The 14,446-nt window shown below is 38.1% G+C and overlaps 1 pseudogene across 1 annotated transcript; it reads left to right on the forward strand.

Annotated features, from left to right (window-relative positions):
* The first annotated feature begins 13,540 nt into the window (after positions 1-13,540).
* Positions 13,541-14,168, forward strand: LOC148120370 (immunoglobulin heavy variable 3-74 pseudogene; annotated as a pseudogene). Its single transcript, XR_015739289.1, has 2 exons — positions 13,541-13,685; positions 13,786-14,168. The product of XR_015739289.1 is annotated as an immunoglobulin heavy variable 3-74 pseudogene (transcript).
* The last annotated feature ends 278 nt before the right edge of the window (positions 14,169-14,446 follow it).

Raw genomic sequence — 14,446 nt, forward strand, 5'->3', positions numbered from 1 at the left:
ATGTGAAATTCCATACTCCGTAGGTCTTTGAAAAGTTTGAAGATTATCTATTTAATTAAATTTATCTCTATTTATGTAGAAAACATAACTATCATGGCAACAAGTTTGATTATTATAGATGACTCTTTATTAACCTATATTTCTTAATTATAAATCACATTTTAAATAAACTGCACACATAATACCTTAATCAGAAATATACATATAACAAAACTGACATTAAATTTATACCAATAGACCAAGATTTATACCAATGAAACATATTCATCTCTATATCATATCCTCCTTTAAATTTAAACAAGAATTTATAGACATTCATTTAGGGAATTTGTGTGTAGTTATCACTAAACTGCTTCCTACTTTTCGTTGGGTGAAACAATTTTAGAGGGTGTTCATAGTGACCTTTAGGGGGGTTTTGGTTAATCAATACACATGAGTATGGAATTAATGTACAGTTCCTAATATTCTGTGGAAACAAATCAGAAGCTCTTTTCCAAAGCAAGAAATCATTAGACCCAAATTTTGAAGTCAAGATACCTTTATGTTGGTTCATCTTAACAGCCCATACAATGAAATGTCTCTCTGTTCTTAGTTTCTTCACTGTTAATAAATTCAAAGAAGACACAATGATTATAATTAATCTAGACTCTCTGTGTATATTCCATCTTTATGTGACTAATTTGTTTTTACTCTCTTACTTTTTTAAATATTCATTTTATAACCTTTACTTCTTTGTTATATGACTTCTGTATTCTGCCTCTTTAAAGAATTTGTTTTATTTTTTATGTACCATTTACTTCCATTTAACTCTCTATACACTTTTTTTCTCTCTCCTAAACTTATGTGCCTTTTTAAACACACTGTGTCTTATTTAGAGGCATTTTATGTCTGAGTCTGTCTTATTGTGTATCTTTTATCATTTTCTAACCTGGAGAGATTTTAAAATGCTAAGCAACAACTAAGACAGCTTTTTCTTTTGGCTCTGACCAGTCCAACATGTTGGAGGTCTGTTCATTGCCTCTGAGAGCCATTCCCTATGCCATAGATCCAGTTTCAGGTTAGAGCAGGTCTGTATTGGCATTAAGTAAGTTGTAGCACTCTGTTCAAAAGCACCATTTAAATGTTCCATATCCAGACCTCCTAAAAGAGTCAGGGTTTCTTCTGGCAGCGTGGGCCAGGAAGCCACCGCGTGCTCTTTTTGATTGTTTGTTTCCACTGTATCAGAAAGATATCTCTTAAGAAAACTGTATCATACTACCAGCTGAAAAAATATGGAACTAAACATTATGGGCATTTTTGTGTATCTACAATTACTTTCCAAGCTTTCTAAGGTTTTACATGGGTTTAGCCAGCCACCTTGGTGTGCTAATCTGTTACTGGAGGACACTTGTTTTTTCCCAGCCTGCCAGAACCAAAATAATCAGACAGAAACTGTATTAATTAAATCACTGTTTGGCCTATTAGCTCTAGCTTCTTATTTGATATCTCTTACATCTTAAGTTAACCCACTTCTTTTAATCTGTGAATTACCACATAGATGTGGCTTACTACCAAGGTTCTGGCTTGTCAGTTCCCAGTGGCAGCTACATGGTGTGTCTTGATTCTGCCTTATTTTTTTCAGCATTCAGTTAGTTTTTCCAAACTACCTATATTCTGCCCTGCACAGACCCAAGGCAGTTTCTTTATTAAATGGTGGTATTCTCAGCATTCAGAGGGTAATCCCACATAAAGTATAGGTTTGCAAAAAGTCAGTACAAAGAATAGGTACAAATTCTGGTACCACTGCCAGTGTCCCAGCAGTCTGCTCCAGTCATAAAACTGTCACCCCCATTCATAGGGTCTAGTTTGGACCTAAGCTTTTTTTTTGGACCTATCCTTTTGTCTGGCTGGAATTGTTGAGCTCTCATTAGCTCAGGTAAACTCTTTCAGTTTGTTTCCCCTTCATGGTCTTGACCTCTTTACTCATAGTCTCACTCCTCCCCATCTTCAACAGGTCATTGGGAGCTCAGTCCAGTAATCCAATGTGGTTTTCTCGCTCTGTTTCATCCACCACTTGTTGGATTAAGATTCTATGTTGACATTTAAGATATTCATCAATCTGACAACAAGGCAAAACCAGATTGGGTACATGGTATAGGAGTTCCTACTGTTTATGTGTTTCTTTCATTGGTTAATGGATAAAGAAACTGCCTTGGCCTTTTAATAGGGAAGAACTTAGGTTGTTGGGCAAAACAGAACTGAATGCTGGAAGGAAGAAAGCAGAGAGTGGAAAACTGCCATGGAACCACGAGAGTCATACATGCTGACTCTTTCCTGGTAAGCCACTGCCATGTGGCAATGTACAGATTAATAGAAATGGATTAAGTCAAGATGTGAGAGTTAGCCAATAAGAGGCTAGAACAAATGGGTCAAGCAGTGTTTTAACTAACACAATTTCTGTGTGGTTATTTTGGGGCTAAACTAGCTGGGTGGCAGGGAGGAACAAGCAGGTCCTCCTCTCTACTACAGTTATCCTTTTCTCTATTGCTTAAGGTCTTAGTTGGGGTCATTCTAGTGCATTCCTGAGAATTTCTCTAGTTCCAGGTTTCTTGCTAGCCCAATAATATCAAAACATCTCTTTCATTGCTCTCATCTCTGTCCTTCCTCTATCTAAACTAACCCATTCCCTCAAATTCTTCTCCCTCTCCCTTTCTCTCCTCTTTTTTTCCCTCCACCCTCTATTCTCCCCATTCCCATACTCCAAACATTGTCAGGAAGTCTTGACTATTCCCATTTCGAGGTGGATCTATGTATGTGTTTCTTAGGGTTCACCTTGTTATTTAACTTCTTTAGGACCATGAACTATAGGCTCATTATCCTTTCTTTTACTGCTAGTATCCACTTCATGTCACCTCGGGACACAGCAATCAATACCACTCATGAGCACATAACCAAAAGTTGCTCAATCATACTACAAGGATGATGGGGAAACTATATTAACCAATCACAGATAATTGGGGCGTGGCAACCTAGACCCCAGGAATAAAAACCAGGAGACCCAGGTGCGCAAACCTCTCTGCGTGGTGCCCTCTGGACCTATTGGGTTTCAGACCTGCCACTCTTATAGAGTGAACTTTTACTTTTCAATTATTAAAATATAACTGTTGTTCTTGAGCTGGTCTGCTTATTTATCATACTGACCTAATTTATCAGCACAAGGATGTTTATTCAACTATATTCATAGCAACATTATTTGTCAGAGCCATAAGCTGGAAATAACAAAGGTGTCCCTCAAGCAAAGAATGGATAAAGAAAATGTGGCCCATTTACACAATGGGGTACTATTCAGTGGTAAAAGAATGTCATATTGAAATTTGTATGAAAATTGATGGACCTAGAAAAAGCAATACTGAGTGAGGTAAGCCAGACCTAGAAAGCTGGCCATGATATGTACTCACTCATAAGTTGGCACAATGTAGATTTTCTTGAATTCTGTCATCTCTATAGTGACCATCATGAATTTAATATCTTTCATAAGAATAGCCTCCCATTTGAGCTTAGGTCATGAGAACATATATAGCAGGAAAATGCAAACAGGACCTCATCCTGCTCAGAAAAATCAGTCTGCCCTTATCCTGCTGGTCTAAAAGAGGAGCCCAGTCTAGTATTGTCAGGTCTTTCTATTCAAAGATATATACTGAACACAGACTACTCACCATGGTATTGAGGAAGAGCTGGGTTTTTCTTGTTTCTCTTTTACAAGATAATTTAGGACAAAGAAGAGATGCTGAGTTTGTAAGTGGATATGAGTGAGAGATAAAGTGGACAAGTGTAACTGTTTCCTGAACAGAACAAAGGTGTTTACAGGTGTCCTGTGGGAGCTGCAGCTAGTGTAGTCTGGAGGAAAATTGTTGACACCTGGGCAACCCTGTAACTAACCTGTGTGGCTCTAGATTCACCTTCAGTGATGATTATATGCACTGGGACTACCATTCCCCAGGGAACGGAACACAGTGGATATCATAAATGTAACACTGGTGTCTCAATAAAATATACAAATTCTGTCAAGGACAGATTGACTATCTCTAGAGATAATTATAAGAATACTCTGTAAATGATAATGGATAATCTGAAGGTCTATGATACAACCAACTATTGCTATGTCAACATGCACACTGAAGAGAATAAGCATGAACCTGGACACAAGCTTCCCTGCAGGGTGTCTTTATGAACAGAAGGGAGCAGTGAGAAAACAGGCAGGCCAAAGTCATCCTGAACAGTGGCATAGGGGCATGAAAGGCTAGATCCTTATGTTTGAGCTGCCTCTGCACATGACTCAGAAAATCTCTCAACAAGTGTGGTTTGTAGACATATTTGAATTAGTCAAACATAAAGCAGTATTTCTAACTTTGATGTATATATTTAAATATACATACTTAAAAACTTATATTTGACCCAAATGAGATGGAGACCAAAACACAGGGCAAAACTGACTTTTCAGTGGGCACCAGGATCAGATGTGAAATAATTTAGGAATCTAACAAGTTGGCATCCCTAGACTCAGGACTGAATCTCAGCTGTGTTTCATGGTTGAAAGAGAACAGAATTCAATTCAAACAGAAAGGTTAGGCATGGTCAGGGCATCTTGAGTCCAGGAAAGCTTTATACTCATAATAGTCCTCACAGAATGCACATCAGAAAAAAACACTGAAGATTAAAATCAATTTTTAAAAAAATATGGTACACATTATTCATGTATTAGCTGCAGGAGATGGATCTTCTAAGAAGCAAAAATATTTATAGTTTAGATATATGTTCCCTGGTCACAAGAACAAATAAGAAGAACAAGAATGAAATTAAAAATAGAAAGAGAATTCTTACTCACTTCATTTGAGAAAACCAGAGAAAGGGGGAGAAGAAGTTTGAGATACTGTAAGTATCTCAAGCAAGATTGACAGACTGAAACAAAAGAAGGAATGTGAAAAGAACATTCCTAAGAATTTGTGTTTCTCAGGGAATTCTATAAAGTTATTAAAGGAATTGCCCTCAAGGCACCAGAGCCATTGAGAATTCTTCTCCCAGAACTATACCTTCCAGGTGCTTCATAAGAATGCATATTCCATGATTAGTATGGGGGGGGGAGGTCTTCAACATAAAATGTTACACTGTCAGGGTCTGATGAAGAAAAAGCAGTAACATAAGGAAACAGCATAGATTTAAAGGATCTCAATTTGGGAAGGTAAGAAGACACTGCTAATTGACAAGCTGCTCATCAGAACATTGGAGTATAAGACCTTTAATGTTCTACAGTGATAGACTGTACACATAAATACACTATACTATTTGAAAATATGTTTTTGAAAATTCATATATATTTCCAATGTATCTTGGCCATATCCTCACTCAACTTTTTCCTTCCAATTACCTCTTCTTGGTCCTCCCAACACCTTTTACTACCAAATTCATATCCTCTCTTATTAACTCTACAAATTCAAATAGTATTGCCTATATGTCCATGAGTGTGGAGTCACCTAGTGGCAAAGGCAACCAACCAATAGCTACACCTGCAAGTAAAATGAATCTCCATTCTCCAGCAGCCATCATTGAATGTAGAGAGTCCATGGCTGTTCAATACTAAGAATAGACAGCGGTGTGAGTGCTTGTCCACAGACAGAATGTCTATATGAAAACTCCCGCATATCCCACTTCCCTACTCCTCCATATTCCGCTCACAAGACACAAGGAACATCACTGAGGAGTGGGTTGAAATAATAAAAGTTCCATAAAATGGGGAGGATTTCTGGGAGATTAGGTTACCTCTGGACATCACATGGTATTATACACATGAACTTTTATGTGGTTCTTCACAATAAATGTACAAAACCAAGCAAGTTAAATGATCCAGCATGTAGAGGAGAGAGGGACTGTACATGCCACACTTTCCTGAGAACCTCAATGTTTTAACTGAGATAATCAGCATTCAAAATTAAAACATGTTTTAATATTTTTAAAAATTAGAACACAGAAATGTTCAAAAACCAAGAGCACAAAGGTCACAGTACTATAAAAAAATCTACCATTGATGTTTGTCAAGGAGTAAATACTAACACTCTCTTCTATACTTGTACCAATAAGCTAGTGCTTCTCTCAGTGTTTATCAGTGAAGCCTCTTTCTGATGTGTGTGATATGTAAAGCATGTAACCATGACTGCCTTAGTACTGAACATAAGTGACTGCTGAATTCTCACCCCCAAACAAACATATTATGTATGTTCTGAAGTTCAAGAAAGGTAGCAAGAGAAGGCTGGAGGAAAGTGATAGAGTTGGGTGCTGCCTTTTAGATACAGTGTAGCCATAACAATTATGCATATATATCTGAAACATCATGCTGCATATAGCTAGAAACAATGAAATGGAAGGAAGTGATCAAAGAAAAGATGTGGGAGAGAGTGAGAGGGAAGAGAAGAGAGGAAATGAGGAAGCAGAAGTTTATCAGGGAGGCAGGGAGGGAGGAAAAGAAGAAAAGAAAACAAGAGACACAAGCGTAGGAGGGACCAGAAGGGGTCATCAAAAGTGTGTAGAAGAGGAGAGCGTGTAGTAGATTCATAGATTAGCTTGAATAAGTTCTATTCTATCTAAATCTTTATAAAATTTCTGCTTCTACAACAAATTCCCTTTTCCTGTTTCAAATAAAATATTTTATTTCCAGAAGCTTCCTCAAATATATAAAGGAAATTGCGCTATTTCAAAGTTGCTAAAATGCTGCTAAGGGCTTGCCTATAGGCAAAACTATTGGGGGAATTTTCTACCAACTGAGATTTGCTGTTACCAGATGACCATAGCTTTTTTCTACATTGACAAAGTTCTAACAATCATACTAATATAAAATATCATACTTTCATTTTAACAGAAAATATTAACTGAAACTTCATGAGTTCACTAAACATGACTATGTAAATGATTGAAGAAATTCATGAATAAGAATGCGTCTCTCAAATAGAAGATAATTGTAAGCAATGTGCAGCTTTATTCTGAAAGCATTCCTGTTGAACAGTGTTTCATAGAGAAGGGAACCCCTAGAAGCATAAGAGAAGGAAATGTGAACACAAACTCTGTCTGATGTAACCAAAGGAAAAGAAAATTCTTGACTAAGAGGTCACATACTAGTACTCCAAAATGGTATGAAAAATATACAGTTGTTCTTGTGATCTTTGACAAGATCCAAAAAGCACAATGAAAACTCAGACAATCCAAAAATGAGACACACTGAGCATAATGTCTGAAAATATTCTTCTAACAAAGAGTGCATCCTGAACACGGGAGACAAAGCACTTACAGGGGTGGGTGCCCATCATAGCTGACAAAGGATGGTGGTCTCCCCAGTGATAAGAGCTGTCTCCACCACTGCTACTCACATACAGAATATGCTCAGAGGAATAAAAACACAGCATGTGGGGTGTTCAATGTGAAAGAATTGGTGGATATTCTCTGGGATTTACTGACAGATTGTTTTGAGTCATTTTCTGCCATTCCCTGATGATTTACATTACCAAGGTATGGAGAAAAGCCCTAAATCTCCTTTCTTTATGGTGATCTTCAGAGAAAGACAAACAGTTCCCATTGTTCAAGCATGTCCTTCTCTCCACTACTTGTCATCACTTAGGGCTCTCTGTCTTTTTATTGCTTCAGGTAACATAACCCTGAAGATTGATTCCATGCTACTTTTTTAAGTGTCATGACGAATTGACCCTTTATTCCTCACCAACGCAACAATCATATTTAGAAACCTGATTTTGAAACATGCTTCAAGTGGTAAAGAGAAAATGAATATAAAAGTACATAGTGACAGAGACAAAGACAAATACAAAATGGGAAATCAGAATATCCAGGTATGGTGTTCCTGAGACCACTTTTGTGTATGAAAATCAATCCCTAAAATCTCCTGTCAGATAAAAAATTAAAATCATATGCACTAAATATTTGTGAATTGCCTCCTCACAAGTTGGGTTTTCTAGGCAAGTTATTAAAAAAATTAACTTCAATGACAACAAAAAGTAGTTTAAGTAGTTCTTTAATCCTGATTTCACATCAAGAAAGGGCTGAAGTGAAAAGGTATGGAGAGAGTGGACAGCCTTGTCTTGTTCCTGATTTTAGTGGAATGACTAAGTTTTTCTCCATTTAATAGTTGTTGGCTTGCTATTTATTGCTTTTATTATATTTAGGTATGAACATTGAATCCCTAATCTCTCCAAGACCTTTATCTTAAAGGGATGTTGAATTTTGTCAAATGCTTTTTCAGCATCTAAAGAAATGATGATATGTTTTTTTTTCTTTCAGTTTATTTCTATGATGTATTACATTGATAAATTTTCATATGTTGTACCAGCCCTACATCTCAGGGATGAAGCCTACTTGATCATAACAGATAATTTTTTGATGTGTTCTTAAATTTGGTTTGCCGGTATTTTATTGAGAATTTTTGTATCGATGTTCATGAGTGAGATTGGTCTGTAATTCTCTTTCTTGGTTGAGTCTTTGTTGGTTTTGGTATCAGGGTAACTGTAGCTTCATAAAAGGAGTTAAGCAATGACTCTTTTGTTTATATTTTGTGAAACACATTAAGGAGTATAGGTATTAGATCTTCTTGAAAATTATGGTAGAATTCTTTTGTGATACAGCTACCCTCACTCCCCATGACCCACAGTGGAACTTCCTTGTGGTCTGTAATTGACAAGGATGTTTGTGCTCTTTCTGGTGGGTCAGTTTTCACAGTACCAGTGGAGGTATAAAAGGTTGCTGGGAAAAATAAAGCTGACCTTCTGCCTGAAAAGCAGCCTCCCTCTTTTCAATCCTGGCATCCCCTGCCAGGCCCGGCTATCCAGGCTGTGCTGGCCGTGCCAGAATTCTACCTTAAAACCATCTGGTCCTGGACATTTTTGGTAGGGAGGTTTTTGATGACAGCTTCTAATTCCTTGCAATTATAGGTCTATTTAAATTGTTCACCAGCTCTTGATTTAATTTTGGTATATGGTACTTATCTAAAAAATGCCCATTTCTTTTACATTTTCCAATTTTGTGATATACAGGCTTGTGTAGTAAGATCTAATGATTCTCTGAATTTCCTCTGTGTCTCTGGATATGTCCTCTTTCATTTCTGACCTTGTTAATATGTGTGTTCTCTCTCTGCCATTTGATTAGTTTGGAAAAGGCTTTGCCAATCTTGTTCATTTTCTCCAAAAACCAACTTTTTGTTTCACTGATTCTTTGGATTGTTTTCTGTGTTTCTATTTTGTTAATTTCAGTCCTCAGTTTGACTATTTCCAGTCTTCTACTCCTCCTGGGCCAGTCTGCTTCTTTTTTTTTTTCAAGAGTTTTCAGATGTGCTGTTAAGCCTCTAATATGAGCTTTCTCTGTCTTCTTTATATGGTCACTTAGTGCTATGAACTTTCCTTTTAGCACTGCTTTCATAGCGTCCCATAGGTTTGGGTACGTTGTGTCTTTATTTCCATTGAATTCAAGGAAGAATTTAATTTCTTTCTTTATTTCTTCCTTGACCCAGGGGTAATTCATTGGTTGACTGTTCAGTTTCCATGAGTTTGTAGACTTTCTGGGGGTAGAATTGTTGTTGAATTCTAACTTTATTCCATGGTGATCTGATAGTACACAGGTGGTTGTCACATTTTTTTTTGTATCGGTGTATGTTTGCTTAGTTACCGATTATGTGATCAATTCTCGATATGGCTCCATGAAATGCTGAGAAGAAGGTATATTCTTTTCTGTTTGGGTGCAATGTTCTATAGATGTCTGTTAAGTCCATTTGGTTTATTACATCTGTTAGTTCTCTTATTTCTCTGTTAAGTTTCTGTCTAGTTTATATGTCCATTGGTGAATTGAGTTCATTGATATTAAATAATATTAATGACCCTTGGTTGTTAACTCTGATTATTGTGGTCCTAGTGTTTGTGTGTTTCCCTTCTTTGAGTTGTGCTGGTGGAGGGTTGTCAGATCCTGGTGTTATTATGGATGTTGTTGGCTTCCTTGGTTTGCAGTTTTCCTTCTACTACTTTCTGTAAGGCTGGGTTTGTGGCTATGTATTGTTTAAATCTGTTTTTGTACTGGAATATCTTATTTTCTCCATTTATGGTGGATACAAACTTTGCTGGGTATAGTAGTCTGAACTTGCATCAATGGTCTCTTAGGGTCTGCAGCACATCTATCCAAGACCAAGGACAATTTATACTCATAGCAGTAACAATCCATCAGGAGGAAGTCTCAATCCTGAATAGCTATGCCCCTAATTTAAAAGCACCTACATATGTAAAAGAAACATTACTAGAACTCAAAGCACACATCAAAAGCAACACTTTAATAGTAGGAGATTTCAACACTCCTCCCTCACCAATGAAGTGAATCTTATAATTAAATTTTATTCTAAACCCTCTGTTGGAATTTAGAAGGATATACACTGAGGATATGGTATCCTCTGCTGTCTGCACAGCAGGAATGTGGAGTCACTTAATGTCTTGTATCCAAGATCTGCACAGTGTGAATCATACAATTTCCTATTTATATACAAGTGGGAATCTAGACAGTGTCAGAAAAATGTTATTCATTTTTTATCTCCAGGTCATCTAAGAAACTCAAGGGCAATTGTCAGAAACCTGAGGGAAAAGTGCAAGTCTTGCCCAATGCTTCTCTTCATCACTCAGAAACCTCCCTCAAGGCACAGCAGCCTCCTGCTCAGACTAAAAGCCCAGGCCTAGCTGACAGCCCCCCTCCTGCTAACTAGAGGTTCCAGTAGGTCCTGCTCCTCTCCCTGGCGACCTCTCCAACCTGTAAGTGCTCAGGGTTTCAGGAACAAGGCCCAGATATATCATCTGTGGGATGTATGAATCATGAAGATTGTACTTATTCCCCAGGTGCCCTGTCCTGAAGAAATAAGCCCCTGGTCTAGTACAGTCTTCACAGACTCTGCCCCTCATCTGAACTGTCTGTGAATTCTCATTAACCACTTATTGTGTAAGCTGTGTCTGTCAGTCTCCAGGAAAGTGTCTGAAGTGGATGTGAAGAATATGGAGTGGTGGACACATAAATTATAATTTTGGTCTCAAATCCCAAGTCAAAATCTGCAGGGACACTTGCTGTTGCACAAATTCCAATTGTTCTTAGTGGTAAAAATCTTGAATCAGCTATCAGGGGCAAAAACTGAAGGGTCAGAAAAGAATTGTATTCAGTCAGTAGAGAGTTCTTATCTCTACCAATGCTCAGACCAAATGGGGAAGATTCTGTCTCTACAAATCCTCTGAATGAATGCTGTCTTTCCAAAATTTCATACTGCCTCTCAGACTGAATCCTCAGACTGCATCTAAGTTCTTGTCTTCTCCTCTCTCTGCCAATTCAAGTCACTCCTGTGTCTGTTTCTCTGCTGCTGAGATTAAAGGCACATAATCCCAGTTGCTGGGATCACCTTTGGATGAGCTCTGTTTCTAATTTGCAGAAATTTAATCTCTTGTAGCCGAGGTTTGCATTCTATCTTTTTAGTGCTGGGATTAAAAGTTTGTGCCAACATTGCCTGGCTTCTATGGATAACTAGTGACTTAACTCTGCACTCTGATCATCGGGAAACTTTATTTGTCAGATAAAAGACAAAATATCACTACACCTCCATGGCTACGTTTTCATAAACCTGAACAATCTTCAAACTTCAGATACAGCCATGTATTACTGTACATGAGAGAACTCCAGTGTGAGCTTGTACAGAAACCTCTCTACTCAGATCAACAGGGATGTGGAGGACCAACAGGTGCTCCCAGAAACAGTGCTCATCAGGAATATGCTGCATTTGCGACTGTTTGATGTCATAACCTTTAGGTTTTTTTCTTTTACACAAGGAAACCCTCTAGAGTACCCTTTACTTGTCATAGCCTATTAATGTTGTTTTTATTTACACATTAAACACCTGTATTCTCACACTCCTCTAATATGTCTAATTTCTCCTTGTCAAACAAACAAATATATATATATATATATATATATAGAGAGAGAGAGAGAGAGAGAGAGAGAGAGAGAGAGACAGAGAGAGAGAGACAGAGAGAGAGAGACAGAGAAGAGAGAGAGACAGAGAGAGAGAGACAGAGAGGAGTCTGAAATTGTGAAACTTTGTGAGACAGTTTTGTAAGAATTTTGAATAATCTTTAATTCAACCTCTTTATTTTTAAACTTGTGAATGAGAAATCAAATCTTCCTTTAATTGATGTTTCTTTTCAAACTTAGCTTAAATTGAACCATCCACTGTATCCTACCTCTAAGCTAATAGGACCTTGATAAAAGTGTACAGTTGTTCTAACTGTTGCACTGTTATTTTTTGAACCTTTTCACTTTGGTAAAAATTACCTTGCAAATCGCAGTCCAAGCTTCCTTTACAGGCATATTGTGTGAATCACACCACAAAATTCTCAGCCACAAATATGCACATCCTTGTAGACATTAGCTGTGATTCCTGGTCCATAACTCTTAAGCCCTTCCCACAGAAGCTGAGTTTCATGATTTTCACAGTTTGTGTTTTTGTCAGTGCTTTTATTGCTCCCATGATTATTCCTCTGCACTCTCTGTTATTGGTTTGTGTTTTGTGTCTGACTTCTGTTTTGTAGACTTGGAACAAGAATGGAAGTCAAGATAGGAAAAGACATCTTAAGTGAAGGACATGACAGAAAAAGCACAGGATAATACAGGGGTTGTGAAAGGAAAAGTTGGGTGTAGTGACAGAAAGGGGTTGAGAGGATAGAAAGCATGAGAATTTCAGTAAATAAAAACAAAGGCTTCTGAAAATACAAAATTGACGCAAAAGTTTTGTGTTTTGTTACAAAAATGAATTAAATGTCCCCGTTGTGCTGACTATATAAATATGCAGAAATAAAAACTGACCAAAGACAGCATGAGGACAGCCATGTGTGGCCAGGTATCAAGGTGGGAAAGGGAAAGGAAGAGTGGGGAGAAAAAAGTGATCATAGGAAGAATTTCAGGATGCAAACAATTGAGTGCACCCACTGAGAGGAAGAGAGAGAGTAACAAGAAACATCACATTTGAAAACTTCCTGAGGCTGTAGGACACCATCTCTAAGAACTGAGTAAAATTCAGAAAAGTCTCAAGTGTTCCTATCACAGTGAAGGATTTCTATTTAGAAGGGGGTATGACCCTACCCAAGATACACCTCAGGAAGAATCCATGTCCAGCAGAGACAGAGGGACAAACAGAGCTAATATCTAGAAACACAGCTGTGTGTGGAGATGTTTAATTTCACATTGATCCTAAAGAGACATGACAGTGTGGAAACACAACATTTTCTATGTATAAGGTGAAAAGGGAACTAAATAAGTGTTGTAAGTCCCTAACAAGGAAAATGTGTACACAGACCTACGTTATTTTTTCTATTTCTATAACTGTCATCAGTGTGTATAATGTTTTATATCTGCTCTGAGTATGGCCTTCTACCCAGGTACAACTACAGAGCCTGTTATGGGAGGAAGATATGCAAATAAGGCTTCTTTGTGCCCATAAAATCCAGCCCTGACCTGACCCTGCAGCACTGGCAAAGGAAACAAGCCCTGGATTCTGAAGTTCTCACAGTCAGGGTTCAACACTGAACACAGGACACTTACCATGGACTTAAGGCTCATATTGATTTCCTTTGTTCTTATTTTAAAAGGTAATTCATAAAGATGAGACGCTGTGTGTTTTCTGGACATGCGAAAGAGAAAAAAAATGTCTTTTGTGTTAGTTTTCTAACCAGAATTCTTTGTTTACAGGTGTCCAGTGTGAGGTGCAGTTGATCGAGTCTGGGGGAGGCTTAGTGCAGCCTGGAAAGTCTCTGAAACTCTCCTGCACAGCCTCTGGATTCTCCATCAGTGGCTACTGGATGGACTGGGTCCGTCAGGCACCAGGGAAGGGACTGGAGTGGGTTGCACTTATTAATCAAGGTGGTAGTACCACCAGGTATACCGACGCTGTGAAGGGCCGGTTCACAATCTCCAGAGACAATGCCAAGAACACTCTGTACCTGGAAATGAGCAGTCTGAGGTCTGAAGACACAGCCATGTATTACTGTGCAAGAGACACAGTGAGTGAATGCTACTGTGAGCTCATACAAAAACACCGCTGTGGGGAACATAGGACCAGCAGGGGGCGCTGAGAGCACTTAGCGATCTGGGGCACAGAAGAACTGATTAGAGAAGCATGGAAGACTGGACTTCTCTGTTTCTGCACTGCCTCTCCATATCACACTTAGGGATTTTCTCTACAGGAATAGGGTGTAGTAATCCTTGAATGTCCAAATGATTATTCAAATATCTGTTTCCAGTGTGAATTTATTTATTATAGTGTTTCTCCTTGTTTCCCTTTATCTCTCTCTGTCTCCATATCTCTGCCTATATGTCAGTCTCTCTCTCTCTCTCTCTCTCTCTCTCTCTC

Source organism: Myodes glareolus, chromosome 11 (assembly GCF_982192425.1).
Source record: "Myodes glareolus chromosome 11, mMyoGla1.1, whole genome shotgun sequence".
NCBI lineage: Eukaryota > Metazoa > Chordata > Mammalia > Rodentia > Cricetidae > Myodes > Myodes glareolus.